The following is a 27,980-nucleotide window of genomic DNA, read 5'->3' on the forward strand; positions in this document are numbered from 1 at the left end:
AAGTGCCTGCAGTGGTGAGGGCAGCAAGAATTGTGCATGCAGCATCTACCCATGGGAACTGCCCATCCCCAGCACAACCCCTCTTGCAATACACTTCCTTTTACTGTAAGAGCCTGCCAAGGGAGGTGCTGGGCCACAGGCACTCAGGCCTCCAGCCTGGTGTTACCAAGCTGCAGTGTGCAGATAAGGCTGTAGCAGCTGTGGGGACATTCAGCATCTTTTCCACTCCCTGTGCTAGACATCTAAAGCGGCATGGTGGGAGGAGATACCACACACATACACACACACACAGAGCTATGCACACCCACCCAGTTCACCCCTTTCCAACTGCGATTTGGAAAGTCTCGAGTCTAGTGCAGGCCAGACCAGTGAGATGGGGTGGGCTGGGATTTGGGCCATAAGGGTAAGGCTTTGTACATCTTTGTAAAGAGCTGGACACACATCCAGGACTACCGCAGGGAAGGAGGATTTCCACCTATAATTCAATGTCCTGTGCCATGCCAGAGAAAAGGGAAGCTTCTACTTCCTGTGAGACCGAAGCTGAGAGAGAAGCACCCCACCAGCATTGGGAAAAGGGTGTCACAGCTGTAACCTAAATTCTCACACTATGGCCTGTAACGAAGGCCTCCAGTCCCTTTGAAGTGAAAGAAGGGTATAGGAGGGAGTGGTATGTCTGACTGCAGGCAAATCCACATGTGGGGCAGTAGGACACAGCCAGCTTCTATTTCATACCATGGAACTAGCACACCTCTTGGTCCACCTGTGGCATCCAACCAGCAGCAGAGCCCTGTCTGGTGCATTCACCACACTCTCCATAGGGGCCAGGCTTCTGCAGGGCTGCCAAGACTCTGAGCAATGCACACAGTCGTGAACACCCTTGACATAGAATAGGGAATCCATCCAGCACCTGTGTTGCATGGGTATGGAGAAAGCCAAGGCTCAACTGGTGCTTCCTGTCAGACAGAGTATGGAGAGGCCCTGCCCTTGGGGCTATCTGGCAGGTACAGCCTGCAGGGACTATGCGGCTGTGGATCACCACCCTATCAGCATCCTCCGTCTTCACAGAAGTGATAGTCAACAGGGCTGGGCTCCAGACACAGCTGCATCCCCAGACAATGCTCCTGCACAGGACATGAGCCACCACATCAGCCCCTGCAAGATGTGAAGGCCTCTGTCTAAAACTCTGCTTGCTGGCACTGTTGCAGGCCATGTTTTGCTGCACAAAGCTCAGAGACCTCAAAAACCAGCTTAACTATGGCAACTGGGTCCAAAATACCTTCAACCCTGGTGGCAGCTGTGCTGCTGGGACACAGATATTCCCCAAGACCTGACCTTTCTAGAGAGATGGAGCCCTTAGGAGACCAAGAGCTCTCCACAGATTACCAGCAATCAGCTTGTCCCCAGCCACGCAGTGATTTACCTCTGCAGCTGGGTCTTCTCAGTTCAGACACCTGACCCTGCTGCTCTTGATGGGTGTGGGTGTTGTAACAGAGGTACCCAGCTAATGCAAGACTGTACAGAGCAGTGTTGAGTGGGCTGACAAAAGAAGGGAGAGAGCTTAAGTCCCTGAGTGAGATGATATCATCAATAAGCCCAAGTGAGAGGCTGAGAGGACTCACTTGAGAAGGCTCATGAGAATGTCCTGGACCTTGAAAACCCACATTAAAGCACCTGGAGAGCCTGGACATCCTCCCAGCCTCTGCCAGATGGGAAGGCAGATGTAGCTACTCCTGCAGGTCAGCTCTGCCCATGCTCCATGGTGGATGCAACCCCTTTGCTCTGGCTCGTTACACTTACAGATGGGATAGGGCAAATATTAAACATCTTTTCAGCACTTATGCACTGGACACAGGCTTCCACAGTGTCAGGCACCAAGGGCAAAGCTAGGAAACACAATAAGTCATAGAGCAAAGTTGCTTCTGAAGGCAAGGCTGATAAGGCTGCAAGCAGCAAGCCTTGAAGAACGACAGGATCAAGAAAAGAGCAGTCATGAGAATACAAAGCTGGCAAAGAAATAACAAAATAGTCACAGAATCACAGAATGTTAGGGGCTGGAAGGGACTTTGAAAGATCACCTAGTCCCAGCCTCGCTGCCAGAGCAGGAACACCTATACCAGATCACACAGGAATGCATCCAGATGGGGCTTGAGTATCTCCATATATATTGGAAGCAAGTAATTCTTTCCAGACAGTCCTGTGGTCACATCTCAGCCTCCATCTGCTCAGGATCGTCGAGACTGCTGGAGGCTTTAAAAGGGCTACTGATGACTTACTTTGCAATTGCCATTCTTTGGGACAGGCACCACAGAGAAGATAAACCTGGAGCCCTTCCAGCCAGAGAGTTGGGGGCAAAGATCCTCCCCAGCCTCCCAACAACACCAGCGTGATCCTACAGATCACATCTCTGCACTGCTACCAGAGCAGGGCAGATGGTTTATTGCCCCATGCTTCACTGCTAACCATCTTTTTCTACTCACAAAGGTCATAAACAACACAGATCTCTGGAGAAATGGCTAAGACAGATGAGGTCAAAGCAATGAGCTGGCCAATGCTGTTAAGCCAGTGCCTCCATGCCCTGGCTCTGCTCATCCCATACAGATGAGACAAACCAAGCCAGGAGAAGGGGATTGACAGAACAACCCTCTGAGCTTGCCATTTGCCTCCAAACTAGTCAGTCTAACAGGTCATGAGATGTTACATTTCCAAGTGCCCCAACAACTGCAGAAATGGGGGGAAACAGTGAGAAGGAACCTCAAGGGATTTCAGGCCAATCCTGCTGACATCTGTGCTGAGTTCAAGCAGGTTCCTTTGGCTTTGCCCCTGCCAAGGGCTGAAAGCCTCCAAATGTGAAGACTGTTTCCCTTCCCTAAGCCCTGGTCCAGAGTCTAACCACCCTTATAGAAAGATATTTTTCCTAGTATCTAACTGGAGTTTCCCTTCTGTGTTGTTGCCTCTCATTCTGTTCCTGGGCACTTCTCAGGACAGCCCATCTCTGGCTTCTCTCCAAATCCACAGCTGCTGGCAGATGTGGGAGCCCTTTCACTGCCCTCCCTTTCCTGGTCTGCACAAACCTACTGCTCTCAATCTCTGCCTGCTGCAGCATACCAGAAGCCCCACAGCAGGACCAGAGCTCCAGCACATCACAGAAACTGCTGGAGCCTGTTAGTCTCCAAAGTGCCCAACCAAGGGTACACAAGGGAGGAGAGGAGGTATCTGCAGCCAGCACTGAGTTGGGGTTGTTTAAAAGAAGGGGAAAAAAAAAAAGTTTAAAGTATTTGATCTTTGCTCTGGTTGGTAGCAATACCAGTGCCTGCTGCAACACACCCAGGTTATCCCAAGTCAAACTCAGAAGAGAACATCTGGGCTAGATGGAAACTCAACAGCACAGAGCAAGTCCCTGGATAAGGGAAGCAGCCATCCACAACCCCCTCAGCACCCACCAGGGTCTGCATCAGATCCCAGGTCACACAACAGATTTCAGAGCCAGTGACCAACCACACCTCTAGATCTGCAGTGCACTATCCCTGTCCCAGTTTTCCCCACACACTGAATGTTGACTGAATCTGAAGCTATTTGGTTATCACTCTGTCCCAGAGCCGATCATTCATTTTTCCATCCTCTCCTCCCCACTCTCTCAGAACAGATGTAAAGGTGACCAGGCAGGATCTCACCAGGACAGAGACATACTCACCTTGCCCAGAGCTGGCCAGACACTCTGCTAGCTGCACAGAGAGAAAGACATCTACCCCATGCACAGGAGCCTAGGATCACTGCATTGCTCCCTTACAGTATTAATCTTTGGTACCTCTAGAGAAAGCCTCAGCCTCGAGGATGTCCCAGGTTGCTCCAGGATTGCAACATACCTGCGTCTGGAGGAGACCTGAGCAGAGAATGAATTTGTTCAAGACAAATTCCAGCCTGTTTCCAAGCCACAGGCACTGCCTCCACCTGTTAAGCCCTGTGGCTTTTCCAGCTTTCTTCTGGCACCCTCACCCCATCACCCAGGGAACCCAGCATGGGCTGCCAGGCCCTTTGGCTCCCTTAAAGCTCAGTGCTGGGCAAACACCTGCCCTCTGCTTCTTGCTGACTCATTCCCCTGTGATTCCCCAGGCAGGGAGCCTGGCTGCGCTGTGATAGAGCCCATGGCATCCAGCAGCAGGAGGGGCAGAGATGACATGGCTGGCTCAAGTCCACGATGGGGAGGCAGAAGGGCTGCTAAGATAAGGAGCAATTGTGGGTGGAGGGCTTCCTCCAGGCTCCATGGCTGCCCTCCTGGCAGCTTTTGCTTTATTAGCCCTTCAGTAGCCTGGCTCCCACTGCTGGCTGTGAGAAGGTTACACTTGTGCTGTTGCATGTGAGACCCACAGGTGAGCCATATGCCCACCAGCCTGCCTTTGGGTACAGACAAACATGCCCTGCCTAGGCTGTGCCTCTTCGCAGTTTCACTCTCCAGGGTGGAGAGCTTCCTGGAAACCAGAAAAGGATTTTTTCTAATCATGGCTACAGTCACTCGGCATCAGCTGGTGCCACTGCTCGTGCTTGGCCAGTTCCTGAATCTGGACAGTATAAGCACTGTAATGCACATGATGCTACACATATGTCCTCTGAAGGCCGCTTCTCCAACCAGCAATTCTCCTAGTGCTAGAGGAAGAAGCTCAAACAGGCTTCGTCCTACATCCTTCCCCTTCATTTTTTTCCTCAGCATTCTCCCTTCCAAGGGCTCTCCAGCTATCTCAGCCTCCTTGGAGACGGAGGTGACAACAGGAAGACTGCACACTACAGCTGTGCCAGAGCCCAGGTGTGGCTCAGTGAGCAGCTCTGTGTACCAGAACACATCCATCTGTGTCAAGAAGTGCATTAGGAGCACCATTATGTGCAGAAGGCACCAGTCTGTGCAGCACACCCAGCTGCAGACCTGCGTCTCTGTCTGTCATAGTTCGAGGACATTGATACCAGGAGAAAATTCCTGGGATTGGACACAAGATCTTCTCTCACCCTTTCCCCTCCACATCCCATGGGTCAGAGTCATGCTGGCAGGGTCTCTGGTCCCTTCTGCTTAGGAGTACTTGGCCAGCTGCACCATTTTGCCTACAGCCACGTGCTGATTACTCAGGACAACACTTGCTGGTGCTGCAATAGAACAAATCAGTCAAGCATCGCATCTCCAGCAGCCCCAGCCAGGTCAGGAGGTCCTGACATCCAGTAATTAAGGCCAGACTAACCCATCCTTTGGCCAGCAGGTCTTGGGCTAGAATGTCATGTATCAACAGGGACAAAAAACAATTTTCTGCCAGAGCTCAGTACTGTATGCTAGAACTGCTGGTTCTCCCTGGGATGTTTACATTCCTGATCTGCATCATATAGGCACTGAGCCTTTTTCCCTTCTCAGAGAAAAGAAAATTAAGTTTTTGTCTTACAAGGTCCACAGGCTCTAGCAGCTTCGCCTGCACACCACCTGTTCTGTCATGAAGATGGTGCAGATCCCTTACAGAAAGGCAGGCAGGCAGACCCATCAAGATCACCATGTGTCATCAGCGAGGTCAAAGGCCAGGCCAACACTATAGTCACAGCACTACCCAGGTCATAGCACTGGGCATACACCTGAGCAAAACCTGACAGCCACCAGTGAAACAGACCCAGCAATTTCAAAACATACATGTTTAAATCAGCTTGCCACCACTGTGATGGACTTCTGTATAAGCTCTAGAAACCCCTGAGAGACCAGCAATAATCTGCCTGAGCTCTTAGACAAGGCTAGCTCACTGCCATTGGCCCTGGGCAAAGGGGAACCTGGGGGATGTGCCCTACATCCAGTTAGAGCAGCCTGGGACTGCTCTGAATTGAGCCAGACCATGACAATTTCCTGCCAGCCCTGCTATCTGTGACTAACAGCTGTGAGGGAAGAGCAGAGAAGAGACATCTCTTCTGACATCTCTTCCACACTAAGGAGATCCCTTGCAACTGCCTTGTATTCCCCTTCTGTAACCCAGGTGGCTTTGAAGAGTGGCAGAACATTCCACCAAAGTACAGTGACAAGACCTTGTTGCCTTCAAACACATTTCAGATCAGCAAGCTGGGAACTGTCAGCAGAAAGGAGTCAGCTTGTTCACCCACATTTATGTGAGTGCTATGCTTCTGCAGTTCAGGTGATGTCAGGTGACATGATGAGAAGACAGGATTTGGGCAGCAACACGTGGTGAAGTTCAGGCTTTCTCAATGATGATGCTAAGCAGCAAGAAATGCATGAAGTTGATGCTTCTGCTGAAACAGTTCCTACTTACAAGGACAGCCACACAGAGCATGACTGAGAACATGATGTCTACAAGGTGAGCAGAGAACAGAAGACACTACAGTTTGAGAGCCCCAAATCAAGCCTTCCACTTCTGAGTTCTTCTCACAGCAGCTCTGTGCTTCCTGCAATTCTGCCTTCATGGTGCTTGCAAAAAAACAGAGCAGCCTCCAGGCAGCTTACGTGGTGGCTGCAGTGACTTTCAGGGAGTATTCTCTGGGACCAACTTTCATCTCCCAGACAAGGCCCAATGAAGGATCATCCCTTTGTTCCAAAAATCACATCTGAGATCATCTGACCCAACATAAAGACCACATGTGGAATTTCCTTCAATAAAAGCTTAGAGGGGGGGCCACCCCCATGCCAGCGGATGGAGCTGAACAGCCAAGTGCCAACTAAGTTAGCATTAGAATGCTAAGGTCTAAACTGCCTTCTCTGACCATTAACACAAACTCAGGTTTGCTGAAGCTGGAAAGCCCTCTGTGTGCTTCGTAGCTGGCACTCACCCCTCCTGCAGGCTAGAAACCCCTACTGACTTGGCAGCCCTGGTCAGTGCCCCATCCTCAGCAAGGCGATGTTCGTGCTGACTCAGCACATCCTGCAGCCCTCCATACACATCCTGGGTGGGCTGGCCAACTGGCTCACACCATCAAAAGCTTGAGATGGGAACCAGCCTCCTCCTACTTTGTTGCGGGAAGGGAAACAGTTTTCTGCTATCCGCTTCTTCCCTAGTTCCTTTTGCGGGACTCTGTTGCTGTGACCCAAAGAGCATCCTGAGAAGGCAAGATTACACAGGGAGGTTAGAAAAGCAACTAAAATTTGATCTTCCTGCTTAATTACACATGAAAAATCCAGTTTTAGCTTTGTCAGGCATTGAAATGCCAACTTTCCTCTTCCACCAAGGCAAAACATGCCTAGTAGGCATTCAGGACTGTCTCCTCTTCTGCATTTTGAAAAGATCCTCCCTTGCAGGCACTGCCTTTTAACCTCTGCAGCCTTCACTGGCTCCGTGCAGGCTGGAAAGGCCCAAGCGTTGTCTGCACCAATGATGCTGCACATTCAGGCGCCACATATTGGGGTAGCTGCAAATGCAAGATGGAGGGAGAAATACAAAACCAAATTGCCCAAAAATCCCAGGACAGAAGGCTTGCACAAAGCCTATAGTCCTGGCCTCCTAGCCCTCAGCCCCGTGTTCAACGCTCATTCATCTCAGGACACAGTTCCAGTTTTCATTCTGGTCTTAAAGCTCCCTGGAAAGTTGCTCTCACTGACTTTCACAATTTATTTTCTCTCTGCTCTACTTCCAGTAGGGGCTTTAACCACTGCAAACCCAGCAAAAGTGTCTTCATGCCCTTTGTAATTTGAGACACTGGGAAACGTTCAATCCATTCCCTCTATTTCTAGCCCAATATTGACATTAAAAGCTCTCTTTGTTCCCACTACAAACTACCATACAACCAAGGTTTAACTCACAGAGCACTGCCTGAGACTGCATGTTTCACAGAACCAAGGTGACTTGTAGCACCCGTGGGAAGCTGGACCTGTTCTCCACCTACAAAAGACCAGTGCTGACAGTCTGCTGGTGGCTTCTAGAATGCTTTGGAAACACACATGGTTGTGGCAGCAGGGGGGAGATGTCTCCAACCATCTGCACCATCAGTACAAACTACCACCAAACTGTACATGTGGGCACTCTGTGCCCCACACTGCTGCAGCAACACAGGTATGAGTTGGGCTAGCCATTATTTACAGTCTCCTGGTTTTGCCCTCCCTGCCTGCTCTCAGTTCAACGGAGTTATTACAAAACACGCTCCATTCAGGTACATTTGGGGCCTCAAGGAAGGAACAGGGGGACCAGGCAATCCTCTTGTCATTGCTGCAAGGACTTCTCTGTTCCTGACTCCAGGTACAGACATTGTTCCATGACCAGGTGCAAAACAGAGAGAGCAAGGGATGCCATAACATCACCACCACAGCCTGTACATAGGTGAGAGTGCAGTGACAACACTCCTGATTCCTCCTTTGTCTAAGATAAGCTCAGACCCACATCCCAAGAAGCAGCCTATAAATCACATCTTGGAGGAAGCAGTACCATGGGACTGTCCATAATCAAATGCTCTGCACATGGGAATGCAGAAGGGATGGAAGGTGCCATCCTATATGATCCCTGGCACAGAATAATGTAGTATGGGGCAAGGGCTGTGTTGTGGTACCCCAAACCTACGGCTGTCAGTTCTGCAGCTGGGATTGAACAGACCCACCCTACAGCACCTGGAAACACTAGCTCCATGATAAACAGAGAAGGCTTGTTAGAAGCATAGAATCATTTTAGCTAGAGGAGACCTTTAACATCAAGTGGTTTGCATGATTTCACTGCAAAACACTACCTCTGCATGGTGGAGCAGGGACACCGTGAAGCACCCCAGCGTGTGACCTCCTACCATCTGCTGTAACTTCCCCTCTGCCCCTTTCCGGTCCTGCTCCACCCTGATGTACATAATTTAGTATGGCCCAGAAAAAAAATCAGCAATGCCATGTAGGAACAAAACCACAAAGAAAGAAAGAATTAGAAACCAGTGCCCTGGCTCCCAGAATGCTGGTAAGGGAGTAGATGCTTGCTTGAGAGCAAGTCATTGTAATCTTTAAAGGCTGCTCCCCAGGCCACAGGGAAACCAAGTCACAGCATGCTGTCCCTGCCTTGAGCAAGGAGAGCAGTGCTGTGCAGCCCCAGCACCACACACAGTGTGGGGAGCAGGGCAAGGGTGGTCCTGACACCTCTGAAATTCCCAGCAAGGGGCAGAGATAAAGATATCTGCCTGTGCTATACTAAGCAGCTACCTGAATTACAAGCCCACTCTGTTACCAACTCTCTTGAAGCAGACATTGGCCCCACTCTGCTGCTGTCCATATGTAGTACACCCAGCTCTGCTGGGCTGCATCTGGCCTCATGGACTGACTGGCATGTTCTCTGGCACCAGAAGGGTTGGGAATATGCAGGGCTTGGCACCCTATTGCATAATTTAGTATGGCCCAGAAAAAAACCCCAGCAATGCCACGTAGGAACAAAACCAAAAACAAACAAAAAGTATTACAAACCAGAGCCCTGGTTCCCAGAAGACTGGTAAGGGAGTAGATGCTTGCTTGAGAGGAAGTCATTCTTTACAGACTCATATGTTCAGGTAAAGACTTGGATTCTCTCATCCAGCTCTACCTCAGCCTTTCTTTTTACTGCATAGCTCCAAAACCCCTTTTTGAGGGCCTCCTTACCAGTTAAACTTCATAGGCACAGGTCCACAGCAGTGTTCACCCACACCACCACTCTTCAAAATCCCTGTCTGGTGCAGGAGCAAATCACCACCCATCTATCCACCTTGTAGACAGAGAAGCTAAAGATAAAGACTTGTTCATTCAGGTTCCAGGTCAGATATCTCACTAATATTATTACAGCTTCTTTACTGCATTTCTCACAACTGCAATGAGGTCAAGAGCCCCAGCATTGTCCATTTCACCTGGGCAACTGAATGGGACAGCAGGGCTCAAGCTGCAGAAAATGCACAGCTGTTACAGACTGCTCATCTGCAAATCTCCTGGCATCCTTCCCCAGGTTTGTGGATCTTAGTTGCCTTGGTCCACTGTCCTGGGGACTGTGAAAAAAGACCCTTTAACCCCTGTGCCAAGGTGGTATTCAGTGTGATTGACATGTAAAGTGCAATGTTATTGCCAGTACTCTCATCCCAGCTCTACCTCCCTGGACAACATAAGTAGATTAAACTCATTATTCCTTATCACTCCATGGCACAATCTTTTAATTTTTCTGCTAATATACATCTGACATGTATCAAGTTTCAGTAGGATCACTCCAAAGGAAACTCCCTGTTCCTTCTTCACAAGGATCTGCACAAACAATATATTTCTGGTGGCAAAAAAAAAAGAAAGTCCCAAACCAAATCTACCAACAAACAAACAAAAACAAAAGTCAACCTCCAAGTGTTTTTTTAAGGGCAGAGTTTGAATTTTCTTTCCAGACCAGAAGCTTCAGTCAGACCTTTTCCAGGCTCTGGAGGGCAGCAATCTTATTGCTGCTCACACTGGTGCAACATTTGTAGTCATGTAGCAAGGAAGCTTTCAAGGGTGAGATGCCTTTTCCTTCCCAAAAGCACCCAGCACATGCACACAGGCATTTCCTGCTAAGCTGCTCCTCTTTGCTTCCAGGCTCTGCTACAGGGGTGGCCTGGCAGGCTTGGTCTGGAAAGACCACTGTGTTTTTCTTAGTTATTCTAACACTACGATATTGTAGGGAAACAGAATTAATCAGAGCTGTAATCTATAATAAATCATTCCTACTCATCTGCCAGGGAGCTAGCTGCACAGCAGAAAGAGAGGAGCTATAAGTCTGTTTCCCCAACAAATCAAACTCAGGGAACAACTCTTTAGTTACAAGGAACAGGAACAACAGCACCACTTTCAGGGTGGCAGATTGAAGCCAACAATTTTCCACATGGCCAGGAGAGATCATAGAATCATAGAATCAGTCAGGGTTGGAAGGAACCACAAGGATCATCTAGTTCCAACCCCCCTGCCATGGGCAGGGACACCTCACACTACATCAGGCTGGCCAGAGCCTCATCCAGCCTGGCCTTAAACACCTCCAGGGATGGGACCTCAACCACCTCCCTGGACAACCCATGCCAGGGTCTCACCACTCTCATGGGGAAGAACTTCCTCCTCATCTCCAGCCTGAATCTCCCCACTTTCAACTTTACTCCATTCCCCCTAGTCCTATCACTCCCTGATAGCCTAAAAAGTCCCTCCCCAGCTTTCTTGTAGGTCCCCTTCAGATACTGGAAGGCCACAAGAAGGTCACCTTGGAGCCTTCTCATCTCCAGACTGAACAGCCCCAACTCTTTCAGTCTGTCCTCATAGCAGAGGTGCTCCAGCCCTCTGATCATCCTGGTGGCCTTTCTCTGGACACGTTCCACCATGTCCATATCCCTCTTGTAATAGGGGCTCCAGAACTGGACGCAGTACTCCAGGTGGGGTCTCACCAGAGCTGAGTAGAGGGGGAGAATCACCTCCCTTGACCTGCTGGCCACACTTCTCTTGATGCAGCCCAGGACCTGGTTGGCTTTCTGGGCTGCAAGTGCACATTGACAGCTCATGTTGAGCTTCTTGTCCACCAGCACCCCCAAGTCTCTCTCCTCAGGGCTGCTTTCCAGCCAGTCACTGCCCAGCCTGGATTGGTGCTTGGGATTGCCTCGACCCAGATACAGAACCCTGCACTTGGTCTCGTTGAACCTCATGAGGTTGTCATGGGCCCACCTCTCCAGCCTGTCAAGGTCCCTCTGGATGCCATCCCTTCCCTCCAGCGTGTCTGCTGCACCACACAGCTTGGTGTCATCAGCAGACTTGCTGAGGGTGCACTCAATGCCACTGTCCATGTCACCAACAAAGATGTTGAACAAGACTGGTCCCAGGACTGATCCCTGAGGGACTCTGCTTGTCACTGGCCTCCAATGGAGCCATTGACAGCCACTCTTTGGGTGCAGCCATCAAGCCAGTTCTTTATCCATATAGTAGTCCACCCATCAAACCCATGTGTCACCAGTTTGGAGACCAGGATGTGGTGTGGGACAGTGTTGAAGGCTTTGCTCAGGTCCAGGTAAATGACATCAGTTGCTCTCCCCTCATCTATTAATGTTGTGACCTTGTCATAGAAGGCCACCAGATTTGTCAGGCAGGATTTACCCTTGGTGAAGCCATGCTGACTGTACCCAATCACCTCTTCACTATTTTTCTGTCTCAGTAGTGCCTCCAGGAGGATCTGCTCCATGATCTTACCGGGCACAGAGGTGAGACTGACTGGCCTCTAGTTTCCTGGTTCTTCCTTATCATGCAAATACTTTAGGATCTCCGACAATCAGCCTATGGGAGAGGCTGGCAGACAAGACCCAGACAACAACAACAAAAGACTGCTAAATATGTTAGTTCCTCAAAAACTCCTCATATTTTTAGCTGTTGCTGCTCCTAGAAGATGATTTGATAGCAAAGCTCAAGCCTGCTAGTTGAGGCCATCAGTGCTTTATTTTGCTGGCAGCCACAGCAGAGGACCTTGAGGATTACCCTTTTTGTCCACCACTGGCCCAGCTATGCTATTCTCATCAATAATGCAAACACTGGCATAGAAAGGACTGGAGTGACTGTGCTAACCTATGTATGCAATGATCCCTCTGCACAGTGGCAGCACTGCTGAGCAGCACTAAGAAAACTCCAGCACAAAGAGTCCAGGCATGTCTCAGCTGAGCAAAGAACTGGCTCTTGACAGTTTCCTCTTGGTCCAAATGATCCATCATCTCTCTGCTGAAATCCCAACACCCTTTCCACAGCAGCAGCATTAAGGTTGTTCCTGGTGTCCACTGGTCATTATTTAACAGCAACACTGCTCAGGATGGTGTCCTGATCTGACTACAAGCAGATACATGTCGCAGATGCGCCTAAGGCAATGGCAGTAGCAGAGTAGAGCAGCACATAATCCACACAATACCTGCCAAATTTCAATGCTACAGCTCAGCCATGGGGAAATCTCTCTTAGCTGCCCCTCCCTAAATGCTTATTCCAGCCCTGCCTGCCTTAATTCCACTCCAAATTGGGAGCAGAGTATGTGACCCCATTGCCTCTGGGATTTTCTGACCTATTGTGCTCTCCTGGTCCTTTGTGCTCTGTTTAAAAACGTATAGTATGAACAGACAGAACATAGGGAGTAGCACTTCAAAGCTGACATGGTTATAACTCATAAGGTCACAGTGCCCAGGAGGCTGAGACTTGGGCAAGGATCTTGGTATGTGAGGTGCCAACCAGATGGCAAAAGACAAAACAACCTCTGTCATCAAAATTGGCAACTCACACCCCTACACACACACAACCCAGAGCCTTATTTGTTGGACTCTGCATACACTCCGTGATAGCACATCCTGGGGCCTCAGTCCAGAGGAAAGATCAGAAACAGGCTGTGAAAGTGCAATCAGAGGGAACTATGGTTCGGCTCAGGGGATTCTGACCATGCTCCACCACCGTCCATAATGTATTATAACATCAGTTCTCACACCAAGTGATGAAGTTGACATACATCAAGAGATGATATGAAATCACCTTCAGCATCAGGTATCAGCATCCCTAGCTTCCTCCACAGGAAGAAAGCTCCAGCTGCCAGTGCAGAACAAGCTGCTCCCCTCCAAAAAGAGAAGGAACCTGTTGGAAGCAGGAGGGAGGAAGCATATCACTACTTGCCACAGGCAGCTTTCCCAGAGGCTTCATGTTCCAGCTTCCACCTCCTTGTGGAACTCCTTTGGGAACACTAGAGTCTGGGATCCAGGGGACATTTTACAAACAAGTCCAGTCTATTTGGGGATTTTAAGGTGGCTGGAACTACAGCACTGCAGCACTGCACAATCTATACAGACCTTATAATCACCCCAAATAGGAGATGGACATTATGGCATATTGGAAGTTATGAGACGGTTTCCAGGAGAATTTCTGAGACTTTGTACCCTGGTTCAGAGCTGGATGGAGGGGTCACAGCTAAAGCAAGGATGGTGACACTTGTGAGCACAGAGCCACAGACAAGCATCCCTTCCCCTCCAGTTTTGTCTAAATATCCTAGTCCCAGATAAAGTCTGTCCACAGGCACTACAGCACTGTGTGCCACCCCATGGCTACCCCACACAACTGACCTCAGAGCATCCTCTGAAGGTGGGGCAGGATCTTTCCCCTCTCATTCTGTGCTGGGTGCCAAGTTGTGTGCAGAATATTGCAGCTCACTGTGAGCACTGACCCTCAAGAAGGGTAATGACAGAGGTCTAGAGCTCACCCAGGCACCCATGCTGAGACAAGCAAGCTGTGCTTGCTGCCAGCTAGTCCCTTCCCACTGGCTTGCCCAGAGGGCTTCAGGCACGTGACAGGTCACGTCTCAGTCACTCATATTATGGCCACGCTGGAGCCAGCTTTCCAGACTTGTCCTCTCTGCACAGCAAGCAGCACAACGTTCCTGATTCCTTCAGCAACAGGAGCTAGCTCTCTATCAGCATTTGGCAGGGAGTATGCCCAAAGGCAGCTTCATTTAACCTTTCCTTAACCTGCTCCAGAGGATGGTCTCAGATTGTATCAGAAGGCTCACTAGAGTGACTGCTCTCCATCAGAGTACAGACACCCTGGAGCAGGGCAAAGTGGTGTGCGATGGGGATGGCACAGTACAGCATGAGGCATCCTGGGAAGATGCAGGCACAGCTGGAGCCACTTACACTGATTAACTGAGGATAAGAGAGGCCAGCAAAATTACTTGCTTTCCTCCATGGTGCAGTGAAAAGACTCAGGAAACTGCTTTCTTTCTGACCGGGCCTGCTGTGCAACTCAAGCCTTCAAACAGACAGGCCTGCAGACAAGAGATGCCTGCTCACTCCCCAGCAAGGGATGCAAGTGTGGAGAAAATGGACAAAAAAAACACATCCACCCACCCTGAGGCTGCTGCCTGAGGAGAGCAGCACCAGATTGCCATGCAGAAGCCCAGTGGTGCTGAGTCCATGGCATGGCTGGGATAGGGCTGCATCAAGGACTGCAGCAGATGACGCATCCCTGGTCACTCCTCCATGCTGCAGTTGCAGTGTAGCAATGCTGCCAGTGGTGAGTTGCCATAGCAATCCCCCCAAGCATATCCCCTGCCTCCCTCCTTTGTTTCTGCTCCCTCAAGCTTTACTGACCCCGCCCTTCTGCCCCACACACAAAACTGGATGCACAATACCCAAAAGCCTCAATATGCTCCTAAAATGGCTGTTCATCACTCTGAGGAAGGGAAGGGGACAGAACTGGAAGCCCACCCCCAAAATCCATCATACTCACTCATTTCACAAGTAAGATGCCTTCTCTAGACCTAGGCACATCACATCCCACCATGTTTGGTTCCAAGGCACGACATAGGAGAGCCATACAGCCACTCTTGGGATGTAAACGGCCCTCTAGCTGCACACCCCATCAAGCTGTAGCCAAGCAGAGGCATTTCAACATCACTTCCTGTCCCACACTGCTCCATGGTGGTGACATGCAGCCTCTGCCCAACCCAGCACAATACAGTTACCTTCATGTCAGACAGTCTCATGAGCTGGGACTCTCTTGCAGCATCAGGTTTGATGGAAATGGGAGCACCAGACTCTTCTTGCTGCAGCCTGACAGGCATCTCCTAAATCTCTGCGCTCCAATCCCCGTTTGTTTCCACTTCATGCAGGTCTGTTCTGCTGCACCAAACCTTGCTGTGGCTTGAACCACAGACAAGATCCTGTTTTGCTTCCTGCCCCCAGAACAGTTGTTGTCTACCATCACCATGTGCCACTGTTACCTAACCTGGTGTGTAAGCAGAGCTCCTCTTCCTTTCACCTTTCCCACACAAGCACAAGATAGAAGGAGAAGACAAAGGACCCTGCTGAATAACACTCAGGTGAGACACCTTTCAATAAATGAATTTAACTACTTAATGGAACGGATGAAAGAGAACTTCCAAAAATTTCTCTTCCCTCCCCATTCTCCCCTTCTCCAGGTCTAGCTGGGCCCACCACATCACTGAGGATTATCGAAGCAGCTAGCAAAGCCTCAGTCCTGATCCAGGGTGAGTCATGGAGCTCAGGAGACAGTGCAACTTCCTTATGACACCATGGCCATGTCTTACATAGGCTAAAAACAAAGACCAAAACTGCAGAGCTCTGTCCTGCCTCAACATGAAACTCAAAGCTCAGCACTGCTAGAAAAAAAAAAAAAAAAAACAACAACACACACACACAAAAATTTAAAAAATTTTAAAATCATATGGGCAGGTGGAAACAAAAAAAAAAAAATGCAGAGAGGACAAAAGTCTTGGGTACACAATTAAGGGAGAGGCCAGAGGCCTCACCCTATGCTGCGCTGGGCTGGAGACTAGATAGTGGTGGCAGATGCCAAGCAGCCATCAAGCCACACAGAAAGCGATAGAGCTGGGCTCTCATCTGACTTGGCTGTGGTCTTTGGAGCATTTTCACACCCAGAGGTTTCACAGGTGACTGTTTTCTACACTGCATGTGCCCATCTAGGACAGCTGGAACAGACTGCTGCAAATAGGAAGGATACTGCATTTTTGCCAAGAAAAGGCTGGAAAGCTGAAGCCCTCTTCCCACCACACAAGATGTGGGCACCAGTAAAAGCCAAGTCCAAAGGGTGTTTGGTGCTAGGACTAAAAAAATGGGTCATGTACACATCTGATATGGCTTAGACACTTGAGGTAAGTGTGGAATTCAAAGTTCTCCCTAATCTCCGGGACGCTATGCCCCAGCAAAACCTCCACACGTCCACCTTACGTGTGGACACTCACATAGCACTTAGCAGGGAGCCCCAGAAACACACACAAACAGGAGCTCAGAGGAACACCGGCAATGTTTGCAGACCTAAAATTAGCCTCAGCAGATGATCCTCTGCTTCATTCTTGGAGCAGTGAGAGCCAAACAAGGATTCAGCTGTCCCAACACTCCCATGAACAGGATCTTTGAATGCCCAACCTACTTGTAATAGAGCTGGTAGCGAAAGAAGGGATTCCTTGCATAACTTCAGTGCCAATACTCACAAGGAACCGAAGGCCCCATCTCTGAAGGAGAAGAAGCATTTTCTTCAGATTTCCAGGGGAAATACCTTCTCCTAGATCAGGTGGTTGGACCAAAGGGCAACGGCAGCTAACACATAGTAAGAACAGGCTGAAAGATTTAGGCTGACCACTGAAGATACAACCTCCACTTTGCTCAGTCTTTGAATTTACCTGCAAGGTATTTCATCCTACTCCCAGCACCAGCACTGCAAGTCTGTCCAAGAGTCTGCAAGCTGACCATTAATATGGTTAACTCAACCCCAGTGTAAGCTCACTGATACCACCTGGGCTCAGCAACATCCAAACCAGAGAATCATGCTATGACCAAGTAATAGGAGAAGTTGTTGCATTATACATCTATGGTAGACTGGTTGTCCCTGCAGGTATCCAGCTACTTGGTCAGCAAGAGGAGGGGAAGAACAGTGGATACAACATTTTCACAGATTCACAGACTGCATTAGATTGAAAAGGACCCTCAAAGGTCACCTTGTCCAATAGCCCTGCAGTGAGCAGGGACACCTCCAACTAGATCAGGCTGACCAGGGCCACATCAAGTCAAGCCTTGAATGCCTCCAGGGACAGGGCTTCAACCACACCTCTGGGCAACCTGTTCCAGTATTTTACCACTCTCATTGTAAAGAATTTCCTCCTTATGTCCAATCCTAATCTGCCCTGCTCCAGTTTCAAACCATTGCCCCTCATTCTATCCTTACAAGCCCTTCTCAACAGTCTTTCTCCAGCCTTCCTGTAGGTCCCCTTCAGATACTGGAATGTAGCTACAAGGTCTGCCTGTAGCCTTCTCTTCCCCAGGCTGACAGCCCCAATTATTTCAGCCTGTCCTCATAAGAGAGGTGCTCTAGCCCCTGATCATCTTTGTGGCACTCCTCCAGACCCACTGCAGCAGGTCCATGTCTCTCTTGTGTTGGGGGTTCCAGAGCTGGGCACAGTGCTCCAGGTGAGGTCTCACCAGAGCAGAGTGGCAGAATCACCTCTCCTGACCCAGGTACAGGACCTTGCCCTTTGCCTTATTGAACCTCATGAGATTCTTCAGCCCACCTCTTCAGACTGTCCAAGTCCTTCTGGATGGCATCCTGTCATTCAGTCAGCATAGTGAGCCTTGTATTAAAATGCCTGTTGTCAAAAGGCAAAGGAGACCTCAGAACCAAGAGCAAATCTTTTCTCTTGTCTTAGCTACATAATGCATCTCTTTTCCATCACTAAGAGAGAAATTTGATCCTAGCATGGAACAGATTATTAGTGATTGCCACAACTCAGCTGGACAAAGGTGCTGCTCTGTTGCTACTGTGTTGTGTGCTTGAGTCCGCATAACGCTGCACTGACACAAGCAAAGGACTTCTTCCTTCCCTTCAACTTCCCAGCGAAATCTACCCTTGTCTCACTTGCTGTGGGTACCAATTCAGCACCAGGTTGAAGGAAGAGATGGCCTGAGAGCTAGTCTCCATCTGTTTCTACACTGGCCTCAAACTCCCCTGGTACACACTTTAGAGGAAGAGCCACAAAGCCTGGGCAGCCACATATCCTAAAAAGCAGCTTCCTCATGTAACCTCTCCTGGCCAAACTGTACCTGAGCTATGGGGTGAGAGAACAACTTGGTCTGGAGGCAGAATGCTGGTGAGGGGGCTTCCTTCCTGCTGAGACTACACTGTGCAGGCAGGGTGGGTACTCCTGGATCTCAGGCAGACACACAAGCATCTAGGCATAGGGATGGGGAAAGCCCACAGCCATCCCCAGGCTGGTTATCCTGGAGCAGTGAGGGCCTGACTTTCAAACTTCTTGACAATGGCAATATAGACTACCAGACCTCTTGAAATGCTTCACTCTAAGATTCATAAAACACAATCTAGAGCCTCAGCAGCTGCAAAATCCCAGAAAGATGCAGGGAGAGCTCAACTGCTTCTCATACAATGCAGAATCACGTTTGCCATGACATCTGTGAGAAGTCTCACCTCTATTTGTTCAGGTGAAGGCCAGCAAGCAGCAGAAACCAGCAAATGGAAAACACCCCCATTCAATATCCCTGGTATGCAGAAGGACAAGTGCAGCAAGCAACACAGAATGCAAGTTCCCAAGGGCTTAAAATGCACCTGCCCTTGAGCTCCTGACAACTGTGTGCAGGGTTCAGCAGTCTTAACAGCACCAGTTGTACACATCCAGGCTCCCTTCGTCACGCTGCCAGCCAGGTGCCAAGGAGGAGCACCCAACAAGCCTGGGCTGTGGGAGCACCTTACCTGGGTGACTCCAACTCTACAGAGCGGTCCCTGTGAGTTAAGAGGAAGACAGTATGGGGTTCCTCTGCTTCTTCAGCCCTGTATGAAGGAAGAGAGACCAGGGATGATTGAATCACAGAATCAACCAGGTTGGAAGAGACCTCCAAGATCATCCAGTCCAACCTATCACCCAGCTCTATCCAATCAACTAGACCATGGCACTAAGTGCCTGATCCAGTCCTCTCTTCGACATCTCCAGGGACGCCAACTCCACCACCACCTCCCTGGGCAGCCCATTCCAACGGCAAATCACTCTCTGTGAAGAACTTCCTCCTAATATCCAGCTTGAACCTCCCCTGGCACAACTTGAGACTGTGAGACAACTTGAGAACTGTGCTAACCTTGGTATAGAGCTGAAGCAGATGGGAAAAGCAGCTCTCAGCTGTCAGCACCTGCAGTGTGGTCTTAGGGTTTCTTGTTCCAGCTCTCTTAAGTCACCTGCAAAGACAAGTGCACAGACACAGTCAGCTCTGGTGGGAAATAACCTGCCCAAGATCTCCTGAACTCTGGGTGGGCAGAAATTGCTCATCCATGCCAAGCAAGTTGGTGGCCTATGCACAGAAGAGAGAGAGAGACCAAAGAGCCCAGCACCCCAAAGATTCCAACACAGCTTTTATCAGTGTTGAGGCTGCCACTCCAGCTGCAGCTCTGACTACCTCCTGGGGTTCCAGCTGTCACCTCAGTTCCCTGCGTGACTCTGAATGGGTGCTTGGTTTGGCCCCAGAGAGAGCTGCTAAGATGCCTGTATTTCAGTGGGAAATAAAGTCCTTTCTGTGCCCTTGGCTTTGTTCTTATCCACCTGTGCAGCTGTACAATCACAGAGGCTTTGTTGGTGCTCAGGTGGGTGCGCTGGCATACAGTTTATTTACAAGAACAAGCTCTGACTGTGGTGTGCGCTCTCACTAAACCACCCCGCAGGGACATGGAGCCAAAGCAGAGAAGGGCAAACTCCACTGCTGGAGAGACATCACTCCCTAAAACCCAAATAGACCAAGCAAAATGCAACACTGCAGCATTTCTCACACTAGAGGAAAGGGAGAAAATGACAACTAAATAGAAATCCCTGAGAAGCCTGCCAACACCATCAAAGATGTTGTTTAATCTCCATGTATCCAGTGCTGTAATTACAGACTAGTGAAGATTCCACTGTCTGTGGGCTCGGTCCTTGTACCCAGCAGGTTCTGAAAACCAGGAACAGTATCAGCCTCCCCAAAATCAGGTCTGGCATTCCACTGGCCACAAGCACAACAAGCAAAAGCTGCTTAGGGGCATCCCTCACTGTCCAGCCTGCCCTTGTGCACAAACAATCACCCTCCAGTTCCACAGTCAGCACAACTCATCTCTGACCACAGCTGCAGCACCAGTGAGCAGACTGATGAAGTCAGTCACCATGTTGGTTGCCCAGAAGCACAGCCTCTACATCATCATACAGGGAAGCACCACCACACGAGCCTACTGGTACACTGGCCCTTAAAACATCCCTGCATGTTTTTAAGGCCAGGCTGGATGCGGCTCTGGGCAACCTGATCTAGGGGAAAGTATCCCCACCTGTGGCAGGTGGAACTAGATGATCCTCAAGGCCCCTTCCAAGCCTGATAATTCTGTGAAAACAGTCACAAAAGCACCCAGAAAGTTTGCACTTAATGTCACCTGCACTGGCATCCCAGGAGAGGTCACTGGAAGCTCTACCAGCTAGTCACCAGAGCTATGCTTTTGGTGAGCTTACAATCAGAACAAGCCCCAGCAAGTGTAGTATATATGTATGTATTTTCCACCAATTCCCTGCTCTGCCATGCTATGTTTCAGAGAAGGCTTGAACAGCTCTAAGCCTGAGCAGTGACAAGAATTGCTTTGGACATGGCTGCCACCCACATACTGCTGCAGCACAGGAAGCAATGGCAATCTGGTAGGCATGGGTTGAAAACACTCCCCAGGAAGAATGCAGTTACCACAAATGGACTGAGGCCAGAAGATCTGGATTATCACCTCAGCTCTTGCATAAAGGGCTTTGCACCTTTGTTCACATCCAACAGGAAGAATCACAGGATTGACATCAGCCCTTGCCCAGGACATGGATCCATTACTAAAAAGCACTTACAGCTGAATCACTAAGCACACAGGACTCCTTTGGAGAATTCCCATACAAATATTTTTCTACCATCACACTACTTAGCTGAAAGGTTGTTGAGGCTACAACACCGGTGAGTATGACTGCAAACAATGAGAAAAAAAAGCTCTCTGAAGTGCACAGCACATCAGCTCTGCTGCTTTTCTTTCACAATTCACAACCAGATGAAGACACTGACAGAAGCAGGGGAGCAACATGTTAGCTGGCAGCTGGGCATTCACAAGGCCAAGCAAGGGAGACTATGAAAGCAGAAAGCAAAGGGAGGATGAAAATTTTCAAGCGTATTTCCTAGTCAAGAATAATTGTTTTCAAAAGCAAATTCAAACTTTCTGAGATCAGGGTCTGTAGAGGTTATATTCACTCAGCTTGCCTGCTTGCAAAAAAAGCAAACCAGAAAAACAGTGGAAGACAGCTGGTCAGAAAACAGGCTCCAGGGAGCAGAGCTGCCAGGTGCTACAGACAGAACAAAGAATCAGAAACATGAAAAGGCATTGCCAGGATGCAGGGACCCAGACAGCCTGGAGGAACGTCGCTAGGCATGAGGCAAGGTGGAACGACAGCAAGCAAAATTCTTTCACAGAAGACTCTTACTGCCAAGTAACCCACAACAACATCTTTCACACTCATCTGTCAATGTACAAAAGTCTCCGTTTGGGATTTCTCCTGTGTTTCCATTCACAATTGTCCTGCTTCAAACCTGAGTAATTCCTCCAGCTGTGGAAGACTCCAACGAGTTGATTGCAGTTCTGCTGACAGCGTAACACCACTTTCCTAACCAATACAGCTTCACGTTTTCCTTTCACATCTATGGTCACATACCTATGAATGACATGTGTTATTGTTCTGCATCTAGGAAGCATCCTGGCCCCAGCAGCGTGCATTTCCACACAGCACACAATGGTGCCTGCTATGTCAAGCAGTGGACAGGCCCAGAACCAGTAAGGACAGGTAAAGGTCTCAGGGAGAGCCAAAAGTCATTTGCTTTCATGAATCAGATAAGAAACTCTCCCCCTTGAACCACCCTCAGACACAGAAGCTGTGGAGAAGGATGGGGGGACTTCTGCCCCCTGCTTCTCAGTGCAGCCACAGAGAAACAGGCCAGGGCAAGCAGCTCTTAATAGACAGTAAGGAAGAAGACCAGTGGCACAGATGTGCTTCCCTGCCCTCAGAGGCAACTCAAACCCAGGGAAGAAACCTCATTCCCTCCTCCCGCTCTGCATGCTCAGAAGACCTGAAACTGCTAAGGTAACAGGGTGTGGGAAAGCTCAGCACCACAGCAGAGGGAGGGCATAGAGGCTGGAGGTTTCATCTGCCTTGGAGGAAGCCACCAGGAGTGAAACAGCAGTCCCATCAGTAACATTAAAATGAGTTGTTATTCCCCAAAGTCTTTCTGGAGGGGGCAGACAGAGCTTCAAAAGCTGCTCTGCCCAGCTCACTGCAAAGGCAGTGGAGCCCCTCAGCAAGATATGACTTGAAGAGCAGGGTTCCCAAAGTCCATTCAATTATCCCACCAGCTTTCCTTCCAGTGGTAGGTAAGAAATCTCTCATGTGGGGAACAGAAATAAGGAAAGCAAGTGGCAAAGCTGAAATGCACCCAGCCCTGCCCCACTTATAGGACAGCTCCTGATCCACAAGTCCAGCTCCCTAACGACTGCATCTCTATGGCAGGGTGACAGGAACGCTCTACTATCTCCACACATCTTGGCCACCCTAGGGTCCACAAAAATGAATGCATCTGGGCCTCAGGACAGCCAATAGGAACCTGGCAAAATGCAACAGAAGGAGCTGTTGTAGATGAGGTGAAGACAACAGTGTCTCATGCAAACCCTATACGAACCTCCCTGCCCATCCAGCTCCCACCGCTGCCCTGCCCACAGCACACGCAGAGCTGACAGCTGCAGATCCCAGCCTGCCACTATGCCCAAGCAGGTGGCTGGGCTTTGCAGAGGGAGCTGCATGCTGGGACACGTACCTACCATGTGTTGAGTCCAGACACACACGATGTGGACTGCCGCCGTGAAATAAGGTGATGATGAGGCTTTACCAGGCAATTTAATTTTCCTGGTCCTCAAACCCCTTCTAAAGCAGAGCTCAGCCCAAAGTAACACTAGTACTATCACATACCTATTAGACTTCATTCACCTTCTGCCTGTGTTACGAAGCTTGCCAAGCCTCTTCTTTGTGTCAGTCCTGCTACACCCTCCACAAGGTCCCAACCTCCACTCTTTGATAAGCGTGACAGACACAATTCAGGCAGATGACAGGTCCATTAAAAAAAAAAAAAGATTTACGAGAAAAAAAAAAAAATCATTGAATAGACATGATTTTAAAAATACCCTAAAATGCAGTACGGCATTCCTCTACTTTTCACAGCAGTTGCAAACTCTGTGCACATTCCTTTAAAAGAGAGAAGCGTGGAAACCCCAGGAATAAGTCTATGCCCCTTGTACCCAGGACCCGATAGATCAAGTTCGCAGGCAGGTCTCAAGCAAGCCCACCATCGCAGCTCCCACCACGCAGCCACCCCCTCCACTTTCCCTACCACACAGTAGATTTCTAAGCATTATGTGAGCACGAAGAGTACGCTGCGCACTTCAAAAGCCCACCAAGAACATGGCTGCTGACTTTGGTTGAGTAAATGTCCTAAACGTCCCCCTCGACGGGTCCTTCCGCCCACGGCGGCTGTCACCAGAGGGCAGCAGGCCCCTGGCCGCGGATGCTGGGGTTCACATCCGCTCCAGCGATGTATTCGCAGCCCCACGGTGAAGGATGTGATTTACCCAAGGGGCAGGTGCTTGCCAGCAGGGGCTGGATGAACTACATCTGTCCCCCGCCTCGGAGGACCACGGGAGCGCCAGGGCTCCAGCACAGCCCACCTCAACTATCAGTCCCTCGCCTCTCCGGGGATAAGAGCAGGCACTGAGTCCCAGCCGGGGCTAGGTTTGAGCTGATGACCGGGAGAAGGAGAAGGAGGAGGAAGAGGAGGAGGAGGCGGAGGCCCTATCCTGTCAGCAGAGCTGCGGACAGGCTGACCCTGCCCATGTCACGGCGAGGAGGACGTGGCCTTGCTGGGCGAGACCAGGGACAGCAGAGCCTTAGCCTCCCTTGGCTGTCGGGAGGGCCTTTGCAGGAGTCCGGGGGCCAGGATAAGGGGCACCCCCAAGTACAGCCTGCGCTGCACTCGCCCTCTCCCCGCGCCAGCACCTTCTCCCACAGCTTCCATTGATCGCAGACCGCCTCTGCCGGTCCCGGCACTCCTGGCTACAACCCCTCCGGTCACGACCACCCCCGGTCACGCCTTCCCCCTCCCACTTCACAGCTCCCTATTCTGTTCACGGCCTCCCCAGTACTGCACGGTCATGCGCCCTCGGCTCCTGCCGCGTCTCCCGCAGTTCATAGTCCTCCATCCCGGTCACAAAGCCCCCCTGGTCGCGAGTACCTTCTCCATTTCACCGCCTCCCGTTCCGCTTAGAGCCCCTCCGGTACAACCCGGTCACAGGCCCCCCACAGTCATGAGCCCCACCCACCCCCACCCTACCCCACCCCGCCCCGCCCCGCCCCGCCCATCTCCCGCCACGTTCTCAGCCCCCATCCCGCTCATGGCCACGGCCCTCCCCAGCTCTGATTCCCCCCCGCCAGATCAGAGCCCCCAGTCTCAGCGCCCCTCCACCCGCCCACCCGAACCTTCTGGAACCGAGTGGAGGGCGGCGGGGACGAGGCGCATGAACCTCTCCCGTGTTGAATAGGTGGTCCGACCCCCTCCCGGTGCCCGGCTCTATCCCGTGCCCCCCCCGGCCAGTCCGCCGCGGCTCCGCCGGACCCACCAGCGCCCCCACCACTGCTGCTGCGACCGCCGCGGCCCCGACTGCTGCGCGGCTTCTTCCGGGTGCTTCGGAGACACGCCCCCTATGCCTGCCTCCCTCACGTTGATTGGTGCATTGGGCGGGGCACGGCGCGGGGAGAGGCGCTCTGCGGAGTGATCAGACCAATGGACGGGCGGATAGGTGGTGACGTCAGGGCGGCAGCCCGCCCTCTCTCCGCCCCCTCCACGTGCGGGTGTGTGATGATAGCGGGGAAGGGGCGGTGCCAAGGGAAGGTGCTCCTCATTGGCCGCTGGCTGCAGGGATGGTGCCGGGCTCAGCGCGGGGCCAGTAGCGGGGCTGCCAGCGCCTCACTCCATCGGCCCGTCTGGAGTGTAGCATTTGACTTGAGAGGCGCTGGGCCTGGACAGGGCCCCACAGGCACGGCTTCTCCAACTCTGGTGACACGGCCCCCGAGCATGGCGTGTCCCATCCCACTGACATGGCCCCTCGCCGGCCCGATTGGCATAGCCTCTCCCCACTGCTTGGGCCTTCTGACGTGTCCCCTGCCCCACTGACACGTCCTGAGTGAGAGCACACGGATGAACCTTATCCCCCAGACTGATGCCCAGTGCCTACAGGCACAGCCTGCCAACCACACAGACTCGGGCTGGAAAATGGCAGTGCCAGGCTATGCAAGTGCTGCGGGTGCCAGATTCGTGGGGGGAGCTGCCCCCGAGAAACGGTTGCTCAGAAATGCTGAAGCCCTGAGCAGCTGTGAGATTGCCACCAATGGCGAGGACTCAAGCAGGACCCGCTTGCCCCAGGGGCAGGAGCCCCGATCTCAGCAGTCTGGTCACAGGCTGTTTGGGTCAGGGAAGAGTTCACTCCAGCAGTTTTGAGTGAAGCTCGATGAAGACCAGCTCCCATCCAGCCAACTCACCTCACTCCTCAGTAAGCCACAGCTGCAGTGCCACTCTAAAAATAGTGGGGACTGGTCCTGTCAAATGATAAATATAACCAAGGTCTTGCCTTCTGACAGTGGCAGTATGCAGAGAGCAGGATTTGAACCAGAAATGCACTGGCTGCCAAGCTCCAATGCACCCCTCACCTTGCTGCCAGTCCGGGGGCATTATTTTTGGAAGGGCTGTCATAGAATCATAGCATACCAGGTTGGAAGGGACCTCAAGGCTCGTTTGATTTAATTTTTCTTAGCAAAAGCACGTTCTAGACAAGATGGCCCAACATGTCCAGCCAAATCTTAAAATTCTTCAGTGTTTGGAACTCCAAAACCTCCCTTGAAAGATTATTCCAAAGACCGATTGTTATCACTGTGAACAGTTTTCCTTATGTCCAACTGGAATCTCCCCAAGAGTAATACATACCCATTACCCCCCATCTTTGCCACATGACTCCCTGTCAAGGACAAAGCCAAGCCAAGTCAAGTGCAGGAACAGTCAAGTGCAGGAGGGCAGTAGGATAGTCCAACCTGTTTTACATCTGCTTTTCTTCAGGGAGAAATGGTGGCTTGATACTATGTTACTTGGCCATGGAGCAGCTGTCAGCACAGGACCTCATCTTCTTCCGGGGCCTCAGTCTGTTACTGTATGAGATTTCTTGCTAAATGTCCCCTGGTCCTTCTCAAATTTGAGCTGTGGGCCATCAAAGGGTATTTAGTGTATGGAACATTTTAATTTTTAAATGTGGTATCAGGGACATATGATCCTCAAGTGCTCCTGGTAGTTTAGGAGCCCCTGTCTCAAACTCCAAGTGTGCAGATGTTGGTTTTAGGGAAGAAGAGCCCAGAAGGCTCGATTCTCCCATGCCCTGGCTTGTCCCTCACAAGAGTGCATTTCCTACATGCTCTCAGGGCAATATTTAGATTTTCTTACTTTTGGCCCTGTGTGTCAGCTCTGCTGAGCTGAAGAGAAACTCCTGGTGTTCAACCATGATGGCAGTAAAGGCTGCAGAAACCAGAGATGGGCTAAAAATGGCTCAGTCTCCATTGCACAGCCATTTCCACAGGCTGTGTTTTTGAGCTTAGTCTGCCTGCATTGAGTTCAGGGTTAACAAATGGTTAATGAACCACTATTGGCATGAATAGGAACTGAACTGGAACAACTTCGTCTGCAGCTGAACCTGCCAAGGAGTTGCATCTGAAAGATTTACTGGTTCACCTCCTCAGCTGTGAAGAAATTTGGTCTTCTTTGTCCTTGACAAGAATAACACATTTCTCTTTATTGTGTGGGCAGTGGAGGATTAATAATATCCCAAGTTATTTACCTCCTGTTTCTCAGTGCCGAGAGCTTGCGAGTCATGTCCCTGCTGACCACACTGTCCCTTAGCAACCTCTCCTGATGGTTAAAACATGGTCTTGATCCAGAAGCAGGATTAAGGAACAGGACTTAAAAGCTTCTTTGAACAAGCAGGGTGGGGTGAAGGTGCTCCTGCTCTTCCCAGGCAAAGGGCAGGACCTCAGTCATGGCCATTCGGTGGGGAGTGCTAATGCAAGAAGGAGGTGGTGGTAGTTGTCTAGAAAACCTCCAGAGGCTCAAAGTGGGTGGAAATGAAGGGGAAGTTACTGCACAAGCCACACCACCAAGGGATTTCTAGCAGTGGCCTTCATCCATTTCCTGCAAATCCTGGGGACCTGCAAAGGACTTCATAAGTGTCTGTGAAGGCAAGCAGGAAAGTTTAAATACATTAGGCAAGCCTCTGCACCACGGCAGGCCACCTTCCAGAGGCTCATCTGCCAGGAAGGCCAGGAGGAGGAAGATGAGGTGTCTCAGGCAGCAAGTGATGGAACAATGTCTTTCTGTCATGA

The sequence above is a fragment of the Indicator indicator genome (assembly GCF_027791375.1).
Source record: "Indicator indicator isolate 239-I01 chromosome Z unlocalized genomic scaffold, UM_Iind_1.1 iindZ_random_scaffold_45, whole genome shotgun sequence".
Taxonomy (NCBI): Eukaryota; Metazoa; Chordata; class Aves; order Piciformes; family Indicatoridae; genus Indicator; species Indicator indicator.